Source organism: Apteryx mantelli, chromosome 3 (genome assembly GCF_036417845.1).
Source record: "Apteryx mantelli isolate bAptMan1 chromosome 3, bAptMan1.hap1, whole genome shotgun sequence".
In the NCBI taxonomy this organism is placed as follows: Eukaryota; Metazoa; Chordata; class Aves; order Apterygiformes; family Apterygidae; genus Apteryx; species Apteryx mantelli.
Window position 1 is genome coordinate 64,199,426 of NC_089980.1, and position 18,094 is coordinate 64,217,519.

At 40.2% G+C, this 18,094-nt stretch overlaps 1 protein-coding gene across 6 annotated transcripts in view; it reads right to left on the bottom strand.

Moving 5' to 3' along the window:
• FBXO30 (F-box protein 30) overlaps nt 1–12,376 on the bottom strand; it is a 42,030-nt gene extending 29,654 nt beyond the window's left edge. The window contains exons 1-3 of one of the 6 annotated variants that reach the window (XM_067293530.1): nt 12,230–12,376; nt 11,106–11,242; nt 7,408–7,512 (exon numbers count right to left, since the gene is read on the bottom strand). The gene's annotated coding sequence lies outside the window, so the exon portion shown is untranslated. The other 5 variants (XM_067293531.1, XR_001292959.2, XM_067293535.1 and 2 more) reach the window with 5 other exon arrangements.
• Between the last annotated feature and the right edge of the window lie 5,718 nt (nt 12,377–18,094).

Consider the following 18,094-nt stretch of genomic DNA (forward strand, 5'->3'; position numbering starts at 1 on the left):
AAAATGAAGCATCGTCACTGACTATCTCCTATCACTTAAAATCCAAGACCATATGACTCTACAGAGGAGGGAGAAGAAACAGAGGAACCCAGATTCATTCTCATCTGTGTTACACCTCCAGTTCTCTAAAGAGGCGTCCTGTTTCCTAGGCTGCTTGCTATGACCTATGCTTCTTAGTCCCTCTTCATGCAGTTCCATCTAAGGCAATCTGCAACATTCAGTGTGCATCTCAATCTCCTGTTGTGTGCCATTCTCCCCCCCACACACACACACTTCTGCATAGACAGCACTCCTCTACAATAGCTTCTCACTTTTTTTTTTTCCCCTCTAATCTATAGCCTCTTATTTTTACAGTAGCTGTTGCACAAAGGTAGCAATTACACCATGCATTCAAAATAAATCTTTTCATTTCACTGAAAACTTCTACACAGAACTCCAGTGCCCAACATGGCTCTATGTACACCTCCAGTTCTACCTACAAAAAGGTGCTTTTTTCCCCCCACACCCTGTGACCCTCCCTAATTACAATACAGATAGTTCAAAGTGTAAGGGTAATGTGGCAACTTTACATAACCAGGCCAAACAGCAACACAAAGTCAGTTAAAAATCCATGAGTATTCTATTAAAACACATACTGCCACACAAAAAAAATGAATTCTTTGTTGTGGTATGGAGAAAAGAGTAAAATTTGTGTCTTTGTACCATACTTCCAAAAGCTCTGATACTCTTTATTAGCTCGAGCACAGGCCCATGCAAATGTCCAAGCCCTCCTCTATGCTCTAATATAATGCTCTCAGAAATTACACCACTAGGGATGACTGTTCAGAGATATCAGTGAATGAACTACACAGAGGCTGAGCTCAAAACATTTTGTTAAAATACACTGTTCAGTTTCTTCTTTTCTTTATCCCCCACCTTCCAAAATTATTTTTATTGAAAAATAAAATACTCGCAGAATTTAAGATTAATAGAAGAGAAATGGTTCCTTATTGTATTCTACTGGCCAGCAAGTATCCTCATGTAGTGTCTTCAGTTGAAACACTGCAGTTTTAATGAATTAAAACTTCTTAAATTAAAAATATTCAAAACTGACTGTAAAAATAAAACTGATTAGTATTACTCCTTTTGTTCAAGCTGAAAGTAAGAGAAAACAAAATAGCATTTTAGGCACTCGACTTTAGACTATTTAAAGCATTTAATTAAATTTCTATGTGACACTTACTTCAGATGTATTCTTTTAATATTTTGAAATTCATGCCAACTTTAAGTAGCAATCAGATCTCATACCTCCATCCCTTGTAATGTAGATAGCTCAAATGTTTTAGCCACCCACTCTTCTGAACACTTCTAACAAAGAAGCATATGTGCTACACTTAGCAGGCAAAACACAGCTGAATTTAAAGAGAGAATAACAAATAAGTTTCCTCATCACACATTGTCAAGTGTGCCACTCACTGAACTCCGTGGCTGATCTGCTAAAGGTTTTAGCAAACCTCTCTGGCACACAACCTGCTTTCACCTTACATATTAAGTCAGATAGCAGCTACAGCCAAGAGCTGAAATATGTTCCATGAAGAATCAAAAAGCGAAAATTACTGGACTTCTGTGAGAAAGCAATCTTATTCCTAGTTCCTCTGCCAAACCCCTCTTTTTAGGCAATTCCTGCCAAATATATACACATCTGCATTAATGAACCTATTTTCTTCTATTAAGAGAATTTTCACTATTATAAAATTTTACCCTTACTTTTACAATAATAAGTTACTTAATGTTAAAGATATTCTTTCATCATATAGTTTTTTTAATAAACAACCATCTCCCACCTATGTTCTCCTACAGCCTACATTCAACTTCTAGTATTGTATAAAGAATCCCACAAAGGAAGGGTCTTGAAGATGGCCAGCCATATTAGCAGCTTAGCTGCAAGCTCAAGAGACATTTTTACATGGTTATTTTTCACATCTCTGCTTTTTAACTAGGTATTCATTATACACCAGCCATCAAAACTACTTCCACTAGGTAAGTAGTGGGATATATATATATATATATATATATTGCTGAGATCATTGGGTTTCTACTGAAAAAGAGCTGGGAATTGTACTGTTCAGGAAACAGCGGCATAAGAGTTACATAGCAGTAACCAGGAAAGGGGTACTTTCCACTCTGCTTTTATGGGTAGGACTCCACTGGAAAAATGGGTTTTGTTAAAATTGCTGTGAAATTGACTGCAGAATATAACCATGGTAAGAAAGTTTTAAACACTCATTGAAAGCATGAGATACTTATCAGACACTTACAATTCAAACTCACCAACAATCCCAAGAAACTCTAGCTAAATTCAAAAACTTCTTTTTGGAGATATTCCAGTACAACCTACAACTGTCTATCTAGCAGGCATGAAGGGTGAAAAGAAAAAAAAAAAAAAACCATGCACCCCACTCTTCCTCAACCACTGAAACCTTCCAAGTTTTGCATCAATACTGAAACCAAACTCCAATTTTCCTGGAGTCAACAAATGAGTAGAGATCAGAAGGGTCTCGGATTATGTGTGCATTTTAAAACACTCGACACACAAAATGGAGATACATTAAGTCCTGAAAGACAACTGCTAGCTGCTAACTCACCTGCCCCCATCAGGCCCAGCCCTTGCTCCATAAATCTAAACACAGTGCTGCTCCCATAAAACAAGACAACAAGCAGTCCTGTAGCAGCAAAGCTTAATCAGTTTCCTACAATTATGTTTAAAAAACCCATATATTACTACTTACTTGCAAAAAAACTATGCACCTTGCTCACTTCAAGATGGCCAGATATGAGCCATTTGCAGACCAGAATGCAGGTTTGTTAACTAGAGCACACCGCTGTGCTAGCTCAGTTATACTGCTCCTAGGTCAAAGCTGGCTCGCATTCAGACAGCTCAGAACACAGTCAAAGCGAGCTCATGTCTGCCTGCACCATTTGTGTAGACATACCCTAAATTAGTCAACCATCATTAAATACTGTCTTTAAATAGCCTATGTGAGCTTACACAGAAGAACATTCTATTAAGACAGTAAAACATCCTCCTCCCTAGCATACTATCTTGGTCTTTACAAGTCAGATTGTGAAACCCGAGTTGTGTGATTATACCAGCTTTTATCAAGCTCCAAGACTCCTTTCAGGCATTAGCTAATATTCACCAAAACTTAATGATCTCACACACACAAATGAAAGTTTGAAGTGCATAGGAAAGAGATAATCTGCTGAAAACATCAAATACCACTGACAGACAGTGTACAAAGGCCAGATCAGACACTAAAAATACCATGTTTTGGTTAGGTAGATGCTAATTTAGTCCTATAACAAAGGCCTGTGATTGTTTTTATAAAAAAGCAGTTATGCATGTGATCAGTTAAATAGCTGAAGTAACCTATTCCCTCAGTTTCCTTAAATCAGAATGTTAGACGTCACTAAAAAGTCTGATATTACTTGCCATTTCTCTTAAAATTTGAATCCATTGGCACCTTAAATAATTTAAAATCTCTTTGGACATCAGTAGAACATCAGCATGACATTCACCAAAATTCTGTGTGCTCCTCAGGCCTTAATTTCATAGCACTTGCTGTAGAACTTCAGTTTAGTCAGAATGTCACATTTTATTTATAGCTTACTAGAAAGGCCTTTTATGCATTTTAAATGTCCTTTTCACACATTTCTTCTTTTAGTGCCTGGCCTTCAAACCCCACAACTATTTTGTGGAGTCATGAGTTCCTGGATTGCTTAACTAGTTAAGACTTTTCATACAATTCAGTTATCCAAACATAAATTTTAAGTCCAAATACAAAAGTTAATCAAACAACCCTATCAAACAGGCATCAGGTGAAACAAAAGGATATTATCTCTAAAATTTGAATATTCATCAATCAGCTAATGGTCACTACTCATTCAATTCTGTAAATTATGTATTATTGTGAACTACAACTTAGCATCTTTTGGATTCACAGATTAAAAGCATCCACACGTGAATCATTTTTCTTTGAAGTAGCACAACTAATATATCCCTAGTATCACACTGAAAACTAGAAGGAGGACCCTCTTCCCAAACATTGTCTTGTAAAGAAGAAAAAATAATATTGGGCAAAGCAGAGCTAAAGAAAATTCTTGCTGCATGTAACAATGTCTAAACTTGTACTTTGAGTTACTCTGAGATACAAAATTGAAAGAGCTAGCAAATATAGTTGTTGTTGCAAACTGACCAGAAGAAAAATACCAGTCATTAAAACAGGCACTGGCGAGATTTATAGTGTTTATACCCTACTGTGTTCCTTACCAAAATTTGGTAAGAAGTCAGAATGTCAAATCAGTGACTACAGCAAGAAAGAACAGCTGTCCTTTTCTGATAGCCTAATGTCAGCAACTAGGTTGAGTTCATATGAGATGCTTAAGTATGCATACTTGACTATTACTAGCAGAGAAAACTAAAAATACATCCAGTTCCAGTGAGGTGACCACTGCTCTCAGAATTTGTGCAATCACTTGATGTTATTGTACATACTATACAGTCAGCTGACCAAATCAGCCAGAACATGCTTTGAAAATCTGTCATAATTAAAAGGATTAAAATTCCAGCTGCTACAGCCACATGATTTTCAGTTGCTGTTGTAACATAAATATTAAAATAGCATAATAAGGGTTTCAAACAGTCACTACACAATACTTCAGCTGCAAGTGGGAGCTCTCACTGTCTCCTCCACTGCAAAGTATAAGATGCTGTACTTAGTATTATCAAACTCAATGTCTGCTTACTTACTTTCCCCTATGTAAATTCCTTTGTACCAATCAGATATGAAACCACAGTGACTATTCCCGCTGTTGGAACCCTCTGTTACTCAGCCACCTTTTATTCAGCAAACCTATAAAAGCTCAATTGTCTTTGAGACTCTTTCCTCTTTCATATCTGATTAAATTGGCCAACAGTTTCTTAAATTACTGGTTTAAGGAAGCAGATGAACAGAGAGACACAAGCAGTGCTGCTACGGGTTAAATTCCCAGGGGCATCCGAAACCACCCACAGGCAGCCAGATACATGCAAAATAGTCTTAAAAAAAAAGTTTTGGAGGGTGCGACTTAAACAAAAGAACACACTGCCATGCTCCTGAACCTCCCACCTTTTACCCAAGTATGCGGCTAAAAGGTCTATAGCTGTGGCTAACTAGGCTCATAACATGTGGAAACTATACATTTTAGAGGGCAAAGGGACAAGATTTAAGTGACATTTGTATATAAAAATAAATAAAAAAGCATCATTCACAGATTTTCACGAGTTGAAAAGGTAAGAGGTATAAAAAAGTTTTAGAATACTTTGCCAAAATAGAATTGGTAGATAACAGATAAATATTGAACGAGCTATTTTATTTTTCTATATTGTACCACACATGGGAGAATAACTATCATTCACCTTGACCACTAGGTCTACCAGATGCCTTAAGCAAGCTTTGTAGTCTTCCAGAAAGTGAGTTTTTCATGTCTTCTCATTCCTATCTGGCACAAAAAGTATAATAATTTTCACATCTACAAAACACCTCAGTCTGTTACTACAATAAGCATGGCCACATTAACTGTCTAGTGTGCATGTTACACTTTTTGATTATTATTTTTTGTTTCATCAGTTTTCAGATGATAGATGGATTCTGTGAACTGGGAGTTCAATAAAAACTTTTTTGACATTGTTTCAACCCAACAAATGGCAAGTGCCACCACTAGTTGCCACCCCTGCTGGAAGTGAGCAATAAAAGGCAGATCTAACTCTACTCCTCAAGACTCCACAATGACTAAGGTTAAGCAGCCCCATTCTGAAGCTTCTCCAAAGCCAGTGCAGCCTCACATTAGGGAGCTGGCTACCTCAAACTCTCATTAAATGTTTCTCCACAGGAAACACAATAGGAAGCAGGGACCTACAGCAAAGTTAATCTAATGCTGCATTAACTTCCAACTACTTTTTAAAATGTTAAATTCAGAAGAACAGCAAACAACATTACAAATTACTAGTTATTAAAATGAAACAAGAGGTGATAAATTTAAAAGGTATGTGCCTCAGTAGCATAGGTTGGCTGTCTTTTATGCTTTACATACCACAGAATTTTTTATACAGTTTTTCTGTTTTCAGAAAGAAGTTCTGAAAGGAATTTTATGAAGCCCTGTATTTCTCCAGATTAGTTCACTCCAGACATGCTTTTAAGAAGTAGTTTTTTCAGGTGCCACACTTCCACCTTCAACCTTAGGGGATACAAAGCACCTTTTTTCTCTCAGATCATCAGGACAGCCCTAGCTTCCATTACAGCTAGGCAGACTGGAGTTGTTAAAAACTACATTCAAAATATTTGGATAAATCATCATTTACTGCATTCTTAAACAGTGTAAACTGATCCATAACAAAAAAGAGAGCATCTTCCCTGGCTGGTACTGACTGGCAGATGTGGGACACACTAGAGTAAGGGTTTTGGGTTTTTTTGTTTGTTTGTTTTTAAATCACTGAATTCATAAGAATGAGCTTGAAATACTAAAGCCCAAACTATTACACAAACAGTATGTTACCTTCACCATTATCATCACAGGCTATGACAATTTCTAGATACTACACAATAGCAGCAGAAAAAGGTCATGCTCAAAACACAGCTTCTTATTGCAAGAAAATATACAGGGGGATACACACTCCTGCAAGATTCTACTTTTATCAATGATCTAGCATATAATGAATGATCAAAGCATTGGCATGTACTGACTGCTTTCTGAAGCATCATTTAAAAAGTTAAAAAGGACTAAAAAAACAGAAACCTCTAACCACAACAAAAATAATGATCAGCAGAATTCTAAAAATGTAGCTTCTGTGATTTTAACCCTAAAAAGAAAAGATTTTCCAAATCTTACCCCCCCCCCCACCCCAAACTTCCTAGTTATAGGAGCTGACTTGTATTTTGTATTCTTTTCAGTGACTCTTTAGAAGCTCCTTTTTCCCCAGGGCTAAACCCCTTCCTCCCCTTCAGAGGATTCAGCTAGGTATTTCCTCCCAAATAATTTCAGATTAAAAAAAAAAAAAAAAAGAATTCAAGGGAAAACAAAACACTGTTATGACTAAAGTGGACCTCCAATGGTGCCCCATCAGTCTGACTTGTTCTGTTTTAGAACGCAAGCTCTGATGGAATGGGAATACACTTCTATCACTATCAAATTCTATGAACATTAAAGATCAAAAAGCTTTTCCTTAGAGTACTTTTGTGACAGATCTGCCATGCATTCTTGACTTCTTGACACATTCCCCAAATAAGAAGGCTAAAAGTCTCAATGTGCCGTTAGCCACACACTACCACAGGACCACCACACCGAGAACAGCTATGCTTGGTGCATGGCTCAGGCACAAAAGCACTCTACCTGTTGAGATGGTGACAGGACAGAATCAGCTAGAGAGACAGCAGATTTCATGTGTAAAGCACTTCTGAATTTGAATTCAGCACAACTCCTTGATTGCTGCAGACTCTGCAAAAATGAGATCAGAAATAAAGTTTCATTTCAGGTATACAGATTGCTTTCCATATGCACAATCCTTTGAAAAAGTCACATGCTTACAGTATCTGGAGCTACAAATGGTTAAACATTTGCATTTTTTATGGAAACTAAACAAATTTTTAATAGACTTTGCAACCACAATGTATGTTCTGTCATTCTAGTTTATTGCCTGTTGTTAGTCAGACTAGACGGTTATTCATTACATTGAAGGCTAAAACAGACTATTAAAAATTATTTACTATGACCTGCTTCACTTAGTCCTTCGGTGTGGCCCACCAGCAAACATTTAAGAAAAAAAATGCATTAAGATTCAAGACTAATTTCAAGATTGCACCAGCTGGAAAACTAAAAAAAAAAATGTTTTAAAGTTTAATTATTTTTACAAACTGCATTTTATCTTTGATAAAATTTATCCATCTTCACTCTTGAGACAGAAGAACTTACTAAATAGCTGCTTAATATTAAAGGACTTTTACAGTAAAAAGAATCTTCTTCCATGTGTTCATACCCATGGATTACTATTAAAACTTAATAGATATGGTAGAGAGGTGAAATACTCCCCAAGAAGTGATGTCCTTATCCCCAGACATCAGCTCCCAACTATTCCAGAAATAAATAAAAAGGAAGCAATCAAAAATTTCTTAAAAGTCATAAGCAAAACTATTGCAAAAATAATTCATTCTATATTACAGTAGGCAGATTTAGCCACCCAAAAGAAGCCAAAAATCCATCCTTCGTCTTATATAATATTTTAATTCATACATGTTGCAGCAGAACTCCTGACCTCTATATTTATAGCGATCAGGCCAAAACTCTTGCTAATAGACCATTTCAGGTCTTACTACACAAGTTTAACCAGTTCCCATAGCAAAATAAGAAAACAAATTTAAAATAAATGGAACGTGAACACATCATAGGCTGAAATGCAGATGTAATACACTCTGTACAGAGTAGGGTTTTTTTGTTTTATTAAAAATATAGCCTTGTTAGTGGCATAAGGCCTGATATGCCAAAAGTAGTTAGAACACAAACATTCTAACAGGACACCACTGGATCAGATATAATACTAAAGTTGAAAAGATAGGTTTTGTCCTAAAATAGTTTGCAACTTAAAAACACAATAGAAAGGGTAGAAGAACAAGAACAAAGATGGTATTCAGAACTTCAACCTTTTCTATTTTCAAGTATTTAACCTTCATATCAAACATGCACCTATTATTTGCATATTTATATGCACCTATATAAATTGCAGCACCTAGCAGACTTTTTTTGTTCTTCCAAACTACTTGGTTTTAAAAGCAATGGAAATATTACTTTAGATTTTTTTTAATTTGTATTTTGTACTATTTTCTAAAAAAACGTATTCCAAATAGTTGATGACAGGAAGCTGGGAACATATCTTATAATGAACATGTACTGGTAACTTTCAAAATACCAGCTCTACAATGTGTTTTAACTTGAACAAAGAAGTGAGGAGGAAAAAAAAAACCCACAAAGATCTGCACTTTGAGTTTGTAGTAGGGTTTTAGGGCATACAATGAGTCATCAATTTCTGATCTCCAATATAAATGTAGACTGTCTTTTCCAAATGTCAACAGGCACGAAGCTATTCTTTTTTTTTTTTTTTTTTTTTTTAAAAAGACTGCAGCCAAACTTTCCCATCCAAATACATTCCATAGCTGGTGATAATAGTGACTCAGCTAAAACAAGTTTTGTAAGAGCATTACAACTATAAAGAAAGCACACACACAAGCACACACAGAAAGATCTTATTTGCTAAGAATCTGTCATACTCCAGCCAATTTCTCTCTTCCTTAGGACTCCTGGAAAACTACAGTTTCTACTGAAAATGCTTCTAAATAGAAAAATATGAAGTTTAACCTTAAAAAACAAACAAAAAAACCCACCATCCACCTTCAGGCATCTATATAAAAAGTCTGAACCAGGTATCAGTATTCAGTGAAAAACATGAACCATTGACTTACGTTTTATATCAAGAGTTGTGACTATGCCAATTAGAATTTTACCTCACTGTATCTCTCAAGTCCTCATGCCTTAAGTTTAAACCTATCAGGCTTTCAGCATGATTTCACATTAAGAACTTGGATCAATTTTTGGCATTTGGTAAACAGCAGTGCAGTCTGCCCAAATAGATGTTCTACAGGTCCTAAGGACATGCAGGGTATTTTAGATTCAAGTGGTATTAACAGATTGGAATAAAATAAAAGACACATCAAGTGTCACAAAGTATGTATTACAAGACTCACCTCAAAAACTGCTCAAAACAGTACCCTGCAAAGTAAGTCAAAATCTAGAGCTCCCCTGCAATTTTAACTATTTTGTCTTGTTTTAGACCAGTTTAAGTTACATGATTTTTCCATCTTTTTCCTTTATCCAATGTAGAGACTAGATAGAGGACAGAGACATAAGCAAGCTTACATAGTATTTCTTCTTAACCCTCAATAATGTAACTATTTATTTATTTATGCTCTGTTCAGGAATATATTTGTTATACAATCTAAGTGACACATCAAAAAAAAAAATCAAGTTATCTTTATTCTTATTGGGCAGAAAAGGAAATTGAAAGTTACTTGTCACTAATACACTGACCACTAATGAGAGCCTGATGCTCTGCTCCCATCTCTATATCACTGGATCTCATTGCCAGAGGCAAACAGCATCTGCTTCATTTGAGAGAGAGCTCACCAAATAAATAGGTTTACCAATTTGTAGAAAATTTAATTTTTTATTTTAAGTTTAGGTCAATCTGACTGAATACAAAAGCATATAGGTTTGTTACCAAGGTGAAATCCAGAGCTCCTTCAAGAACTTAATTGAAGACTAACAGCAATATGATTTTTTTCTTCACCAGGGTACTGCAGGAGGCCCTTTAGTACCTATGTCAAAAACTGGGTTTTCCAAAAACCTGCAGAAAGCTTGCCAGAAAGCTTCCAACCAGGCATTGCTGGTTGGAATGAACTCAGCACTTCTTTTGGCCATTAAACTTCTAACATCAAAGCAGGAGACAAGGAAAATAAAGAAAGATTAAGAAGTGAATTGACTAAAAGACCAATTTAGTGCCTAAGAGAAAGAGCAACCAAGAGGCAGAATAAAAACATTGTTTTTGCCCATTCAGCTGGGATTCTCCTGTTCTCTGAACACTTTCCAAATTGTGAAAAGGCTGGGACAGAGATCCCACAAAAAAGATGCAGCTCTCTACATAACCCAAATTTACCCTCTGAATCTATTTCTCCTCTGGATGAAGCTGGGTTGCTAAGAAAAAAATACGCAAAAATATTTAGGTGCATATACAGTGGAAAGCACGTTAAGGTTCCCAATGCACTTTCCAGTCTTCTAGGTATTTAACTTGCCTATTGGTTGAAGCTCTTTTAATATTTTTGCACTTTTGGGAGAGGGGAAAAACCATAAATAAGCATCACTAACATCCTCATCATCATGTATCACTGGAGAAGTGCAAATCCTAACCTTCCAAATCACAGCACAAGCTAAGCTGTATGATAATAGCAAGCAGCAGACAGCAGCTGTCCAGGGAAAGGACTTACCCATCTGTGTTATACACTGATTCCAAAGAAGGCAGAGAGACTTCTCTTGTCCAGAGTGCTAGCACAAGCAAGGTGATGTTGCAGCAGCACAGGCCCAGCTTTAGATTAGTATGCTAATACACACTTATTTTGGCACACTAACAATAAAACCAGCAAAAGGGAAACAAGGATTATGAAAAGCTCCTCAGCCAAATCTGAGTAGAACTTTATGGAACAAAAGAAAAATGTCTCTCCAGCCCATGGGTTTTCTCCCTGGAGAATTCAAAAGATCTGCTGCAAACAGCAGCAGGAGCTTTGAAAGTGAGGCTACATGGCTGTTGTAAGGTGTATGCCCTTCAAAGAAGTTACTGTTATCTCCTGATACACTTGAGTGCTGATCTTTAGGGTTACAGGAGTACAGCTATGCAACCTTCTTCACCTTTATAAAGGAGAAAGAGCTTCCAGTGCACATCTACAACCCCTCAAGAAAGGAATTGAGAGAGAGACAAAAATCCAGAGAGAAAACATCCTCTTGCATAATCTGAGCGCAGCTGCTCGAAATACACAATCACAGAGGATTAGAGAAGGATTTCAGCAATACCTCTGGATTATTTGCCCTCTTCCCCTCTCCTTCCATGCAGGAAGGAGCCACTCTGATTTCGGTCCCGACAGTACCAGGCCGACCCGGGTTCTGCCCCTTCCCACGTGCTGCCGCCGACACCCTGGATAGCGCTGGCGGCACCGCGGCGCAGACGGCCGCGGCAGGGCTCGCCCCGCCGCCCCCGCCGGCTCCCGGCGGCCGCAGGCCCGCGGAGGGGCTGGGCTGGGCTGGGCCGGGCCGGGCCGGGCGGCCGCCCCGCACGGCGCGTTACCACCACCGCGCACTCAGCACGGCGAGACCCGCGCAGGCCGGGGGGGGGGGGGGGAAGGACACCGGCCCCGCGGCCCCCGCCCGGGGTGCGGGCAGCGCCCCACCCCCCGCGCCCCGCCGGGCAGCCAGGGCGGCCCCGGCCGCTCGCCCCCGCCGGGCCGCCATTTGTTTACCATTCGGCTGCCAGGCAGCCGCCGCCGGCCAGCAAAGGGACGGAGCCCCGCGGGGGCGCAGGCCCCGGCTCGTCCGCCGGCTGCAGCCGGCCGCCGCTCACCCGTCGCCGTCGCTCGGCCGGCAGGAGGGCGCGGAGGAGGTGCGGGCCGCGGGGAGGGCTGCTCGCTCCGCTCTGCGCTGCGCCTCGCCGCCGCCGCGGCGCTCGCCTCCCCTCGCCCCGCCCGGCCTCGCCGCCAGCCGGGCTCCCGCGCGGCCCCACCGGCCGCGCCTCCAACAGCCGCGCGCGCGCGCCCAGGCCCGGGCCCGCGAGCCGCGGCGGCGGCGAGCGCGGGTCCCTCGGCGCTCGCGAGGGGCGGGAGCGCGCGCCAAGCCGAACCGCGCGGCGCCGGCGCGGCCTTTCTTCCCTAGTGGCACGCCGGGGCGCGGGGGGCGGGGCGGGGAAGTGGCACGCCGCGGCGACGCTCCGCGGGCGCGGCGCGGCGCAGTGCCCGTATGTCGCCTGCTCGGCCCTTCCCGGCCGCTCGGGCGCATGCGCGGTGTGGGGGGGGGGGGGGACGGGTCGCTTTGTGCGTGGGAGGCGGTGCGCGCCGGAGGGTTAGTGTCTGCTCCCATCTGCGCGTGTCCGCGGCGGCCGTTGGGCCGGGCTGGGAGGCTGGGACAGGCAGGGATCTGGGGCGGCTGCTGTACAGCCCGGGGTAGCTGCGTGGAAAGGGTGGAAACTGGGCCCTGCCCGGGAAGGAGCGCCCTGTGGAAGCAGAGTTACCGTTTTTCAGAGTTTTCTGAGCCAGAGTGGCCAGCCGCTGAGGGTAACAGCATACAGGTCACGGCCTGGGTACAGGGTGCAGCAAGCACAGCTGTTGTTTTGTATCTAAACAAATCCTGCTTGGCTTTGGTGGAGGCTGTGTTGTGCTCCAGGACTGGGCCTTGCTAAAGCAGTTGCCTCAGCAAAACATTTCCTGCCAACCAACTCAAAAATGCCTTTTAATGTTACTAGTGGTGCCTGTGTAATGCCTTTCACAGTGAATGTTTGGCTTATGGTGATCCTGCGGGCTTTTAGTGCACTGTGGTGCGAAATGTTTTTTTCTGCTGGAAACCTGGACGTGCTCCCGGAGGTGCAGGGTGCTGAGCCTGCCTGTGCAGGTTGGGCTCTTTGGATTAGAGTCCAGATGTACAGGAGGCGTTAGCCAGGTAGAAATTATTTTGAAGGTTATGGCTGCAATAAGGGTCCTTAGAATATTATTTATTCTTGGTAAGCATGTCATGCTTTGAGGTGATATAGTGTGTCATGTGGTTCTGAGAGAAAAGCAGTTTTATTTTGACCTTACACCTGGTTCAAAAGGAACATACTAATATAAACATACTTCATTGCCACAAAAAATACAAATTGGGAAGATTAGGTTGTTAATTCACAAGCAGTAGTATTATCTAGCTTTAAACTTCTTGTTAAAAAACTTGTTTTTCTACACCCCATTTCTGAAGACCTTATTTCTCTGCCATCTGCGTAGACTTCTGTTTAAGAGAGGCTGTGTTTAAGAGCAAGCCAACTGTTGGCAGGTGCCCTACATCTCTTGGGATTTAACCCAAGTTCAGTGGAGAGTAAGAAAAAGAAATGTGACTGTTCCAAGTTTGGACTGCTACACATCTAGAATATTAGAAGATTTAGCAGATTCTTACCTTTTCTTACTCTAACATGAAAGAAAGATGTAACATAAGCCACCATCTTCATGCTAGGGATGTATGAGAAAGCATAAAATGACCTTAATACTAGGCATCAGCTCTTCCGATAATAAGCATTCTCAGGTTTGCCCCATCCTTATATTACAGCCTTGATCTTGAGAACAGGCCCCTTTTTTCCTTCACAGGTTTGATTATAGGATCAGGACATAATGATCTAGCTAAGGGAATTCCAGAAGACATTAGGGATTTGCTTCATGACTCACAGAAGCTAAGCAAAATTATTTAATCTGCTCAGCAGGCAATTATACAAATTGCTGGGCAGAATCCATGTAGACAGTCACTGGTTTTCACAACTGCTTATTGGTACTGTCTTTCATGGGACAAGTGAAGTTCACTGTGTTGCTTATTCTTACCATGGTGAGGTATACTCTGTGTCTGACTGAGTTCAACCTGCATCAACAGTATTAATTACATAGGGTGTTGTACAGCTTTTTTCTCTAACTGCCTGGGTGCTGGGACTGAGCTCCTATGATGGAAGTGGAGCTTCTTATTTAAATTGCTTCTTTTTAGTGAGAAGAATGAACTTCTGTGGCTTGGACTTCTTTTCTCATACCTCAGTTGATCTCATCTGATCATTCAGTCTTTCAGAGAAGAATCTGCTGCTTCTGTGACATTAGTGAATAGGCCTGCTTATAGTCCCTGAGCAATCTCCTTCTACTCCACCTGAAAATCATCATCATTCTCTCATCAACTGCTATTTAGGGTAATCTGGCAAGTTGGAACCATGCAATTTGGCATAGTACTACTGCCCTACAGGCCAGAAGGCCCTTGAGGATTTGGTGGATGAACAACTGTAGAGGCTATTTTCTATTGGCTTAAGTCCAAAATGAATGAAACTTCATTCTGGTTACTCATAAATGGAAAATGAATATCTGTATCTGCTCCAGTATTGTTCTGTACATGACACTGTCACTGAAGTCAACAGAAGACTGAAATGTAAATTGATTCTTGAGGCAGTGTAATTCAGTTCTTTCTCCTAGTCTGAAGTAAAGCCTGTATCAAATGCCAAGACAGTTACTGAGGTGTGCAGACAATTTCTTGTAAACTAGTAACTCTACATGAAATAAAATATATTTGTTTCTGATGCTAGAAAAAGATGCAGTTTGTTTGTTGACACACTTTCTAATAAACATGAATTACTTAAGCTCTTTCTAGTTTCGAATCCTGACAATCACAGTTGTTTTTCACTGGCAGGCATTTGTGTCTGGAAATTCTTTGTACATGGAGATAGGGGGAAAAAAATTACAAATACTTCCGAAATGCATTTGCAAGTAGATATATTAATGCGTGAGTGTTCTTATTTAGCAATTGTAAAAATAAACAGCTGAGATCTGCCCACAAAGCCGCATATGCAATTTACACTGCACAGATCTGAGAGCAGAATGTTTTCAAACAGCAGAGACCTCAAAAGAAGTTGTTTGCATCTTTCAGGTTCACATGTTCAGCCTAGGCCCACCAAGAGATTTGATACTTATTTTAAAACTTTTATGGTTATCCCTTTCCAAGCAAAGCCTCTCTTATCTAAAAGGACACCTCTTCTACCATTAAAAAATTGTAAATAGCCTGGAAACTTGACGTGGTAGCAGAATCAGATTCTTTTCTGTAAAGCTTTTGGAAAGTAGTAATATTTAAGTGTTTAGAACATCTGACATACAGATATTATAAGAGAATCAGAGAAACTCTTGTGAATTTTTGGGTTTAGTGTTGTTTTGTCATATTCCATCTTTAATTATGAGAAGGATTTTTTGGTAGGAAAATGTACACTAACATGGTTCTCAGGTCAGGTGTCTCAATTTCAACATGATTGCCCACCTACCTACTTAAAACCATTAAAAACTATGGTAGATGGGTGCCAGGTATATTTTGTTACAATGTTTGGAATGTCTGGTGTTCTGGCCCAGGCACTGGGATATAATTACCTTCAAGTCAATGTAGTTTTAATCATGCCAGACTGGACTTCCTTTATCAGTTACAGAGCTATGAAGCAGCAAGATAGAAAGGATCAAAGGATCAGTCAATCTGAAAGCAGAAAAAATACAGAATGAAAACTTCTCTTAAGTGGATATGTTCATTGTCATTATAATCTTTGAAGGATAATCCTGCTAGTGGTTTGAGTCTCTGTTCCAGGACTTCTGAGAGTCATTCAGCAGTGGCTTTGTACAAAAGCACTCGCTGTTTATGTTCAAGATTCAAAAGTGACAGCTGTCAATTAGGAGTAGTTTTTCATAGGTAAAAAAAAATCACAACATAGCTGTAATAAATTACAGAATTTATACTTCCTATTCTTAATTAATTAGTCTGCTCTGAAAGTAAACAAAATCATGAAGCCTTAGTTCTCTGAAGTCTTCAACTGTATCAAAATGAAAAAAACAAACATCTGCAAAATAAAGGTTATTTAGAGATGGCAGCCTATCGTACCCTATGATCTCTTGTGCTAATTTAGACCAAAGATTGTAAGACATTAGAGAGGAATCAGCAGATCATGATACTACTTCTGAGTTGTGAAAATACATTATAGTCAGCAGTGCTGGCATATGAGGGTTTGCTCTTCTTAACTGAAACAAAAGTTTTCCAAAGATTCCAGTTATGAGTAAAGCTGCCATCAGTGCTCCCCCGAGAACCAAGGTTTCAACTGACAAAAGTTTCTTTTTAGCTGGAGAGATAGCAACAGACTGTTTATAGAGGTACCTCTTCCTGTAAAATGTAACTGATGATAAATTATCTTGGTAATGCTTCCCCATTTCAAAATCATTTATGAGACCAATTCTGAAGCAAAATGACAGCACAGAAATGATGTACACCAGTTAATTTAACTTGGAAAAAGGATTCTGCACCTGAAACTCTGAGGAAGCAGCTAACAACCTAGGACAGAGTGTGAATTTGAGTAAAAATGATTTCTTCATGAGTTCTACATTCTCTGCACTCTCTCTTTTACTTCCAGTTGTCATGCAGGCAGGAGGAGTAGGGTAGGGTTGTTAAAGGAGCTGAGGAAGGGACGATGTTGTTCTTCTAAATAAAAGATACCCAGACCTCCTCCTGTGCGATACGCATGTGCAGTGCCCAGGATACAATATCGCCTCTTCAACTCATGGGTTGCCTTTGTGGGGAGGAGGCCCTTCTCAACTCTGTGGGTCTCTCCTGTTGTTTTACGCAGGTTTCATTCTCCATGGTCTGTCTGAGAGGAGGAATCTGTCCCTGGGCTGAAGGGAAGACTCCCTGTCCGCCCTGTGGTGGTGCATTTTCTGATGTGATACCATTATGGTTGGCAGCTAGGCTAGACAGTGCTTGAGGACTGAATTCTTCCTTAAGTTACCTAAGTTGTGTAATGGTGTAATCATGGGGAACCTGACTGAGTTGTGTCTGATTTGCGACAATGGAAAGAGGGAAGACCTGGGCCCTCAGCCTCTACATTTGCAAAAAGAGCTGTGTGAATGGCTGAGTTTTACATGATAGCATCTAGGGGACCTAGCTGAGTTCAGGAGGACCATTGTAGCTCCTAGGTTTAGTAGCACAAAATCTGCTTTTAGCAGAGATGGAGTTCCATATCAAACACAAATAAAAATGCCATTGATATAACAACACCTATATTGGATTTAATTCTCTTTTTCACTAACAAGTTATATGTAGCTGCACTTCAGCAATTTTTATCTATAAATAATTTTGTTGCATATATTTTGCAATAGTCTTACTAGATAGCCTTGCCATACTGTATGATCTTTCTGTTTTTAGTGAATACCGTGATTCCAAGCTATATCACTAGCTTTATAAATAAAGCTGCTACTTGAGAGCTATTGGATTGTAAAAGTAAAAGAGAGGCTAGCTAGCATTGACTCAGACAATTGATTCAGAAAACTTAGGAAGATTCAGTCAACCACCAGTGCTTTTCCTGTCATTGCTTTTCAGTTTCCACTTCAAAACTGAGTTGATAGTGTGATACATGCCACTTCAGTGTTAAAATCTGAGAGGAAAAGGAGCTGTAGATCAGATCCCTGTATCAGGTGATAGAACTGGACAGTGCCATGGAGGGCTGCAAGGGGAAGCAAGGGTCAAAATATCATATACACACTATTGCCTGTAATGCAGCCTTGTAGTTTATTTCTGGCTTTGGCAGCATCATGAGGAGAAGGAGCAGCAGGGACTAAGTGGAACTCAATTAGAGCTGGTTGGTTCTCCAGTAAACTATCAACCATATGAGACAAAAAACTTTAGTTTTAGTTTCTATCACAGG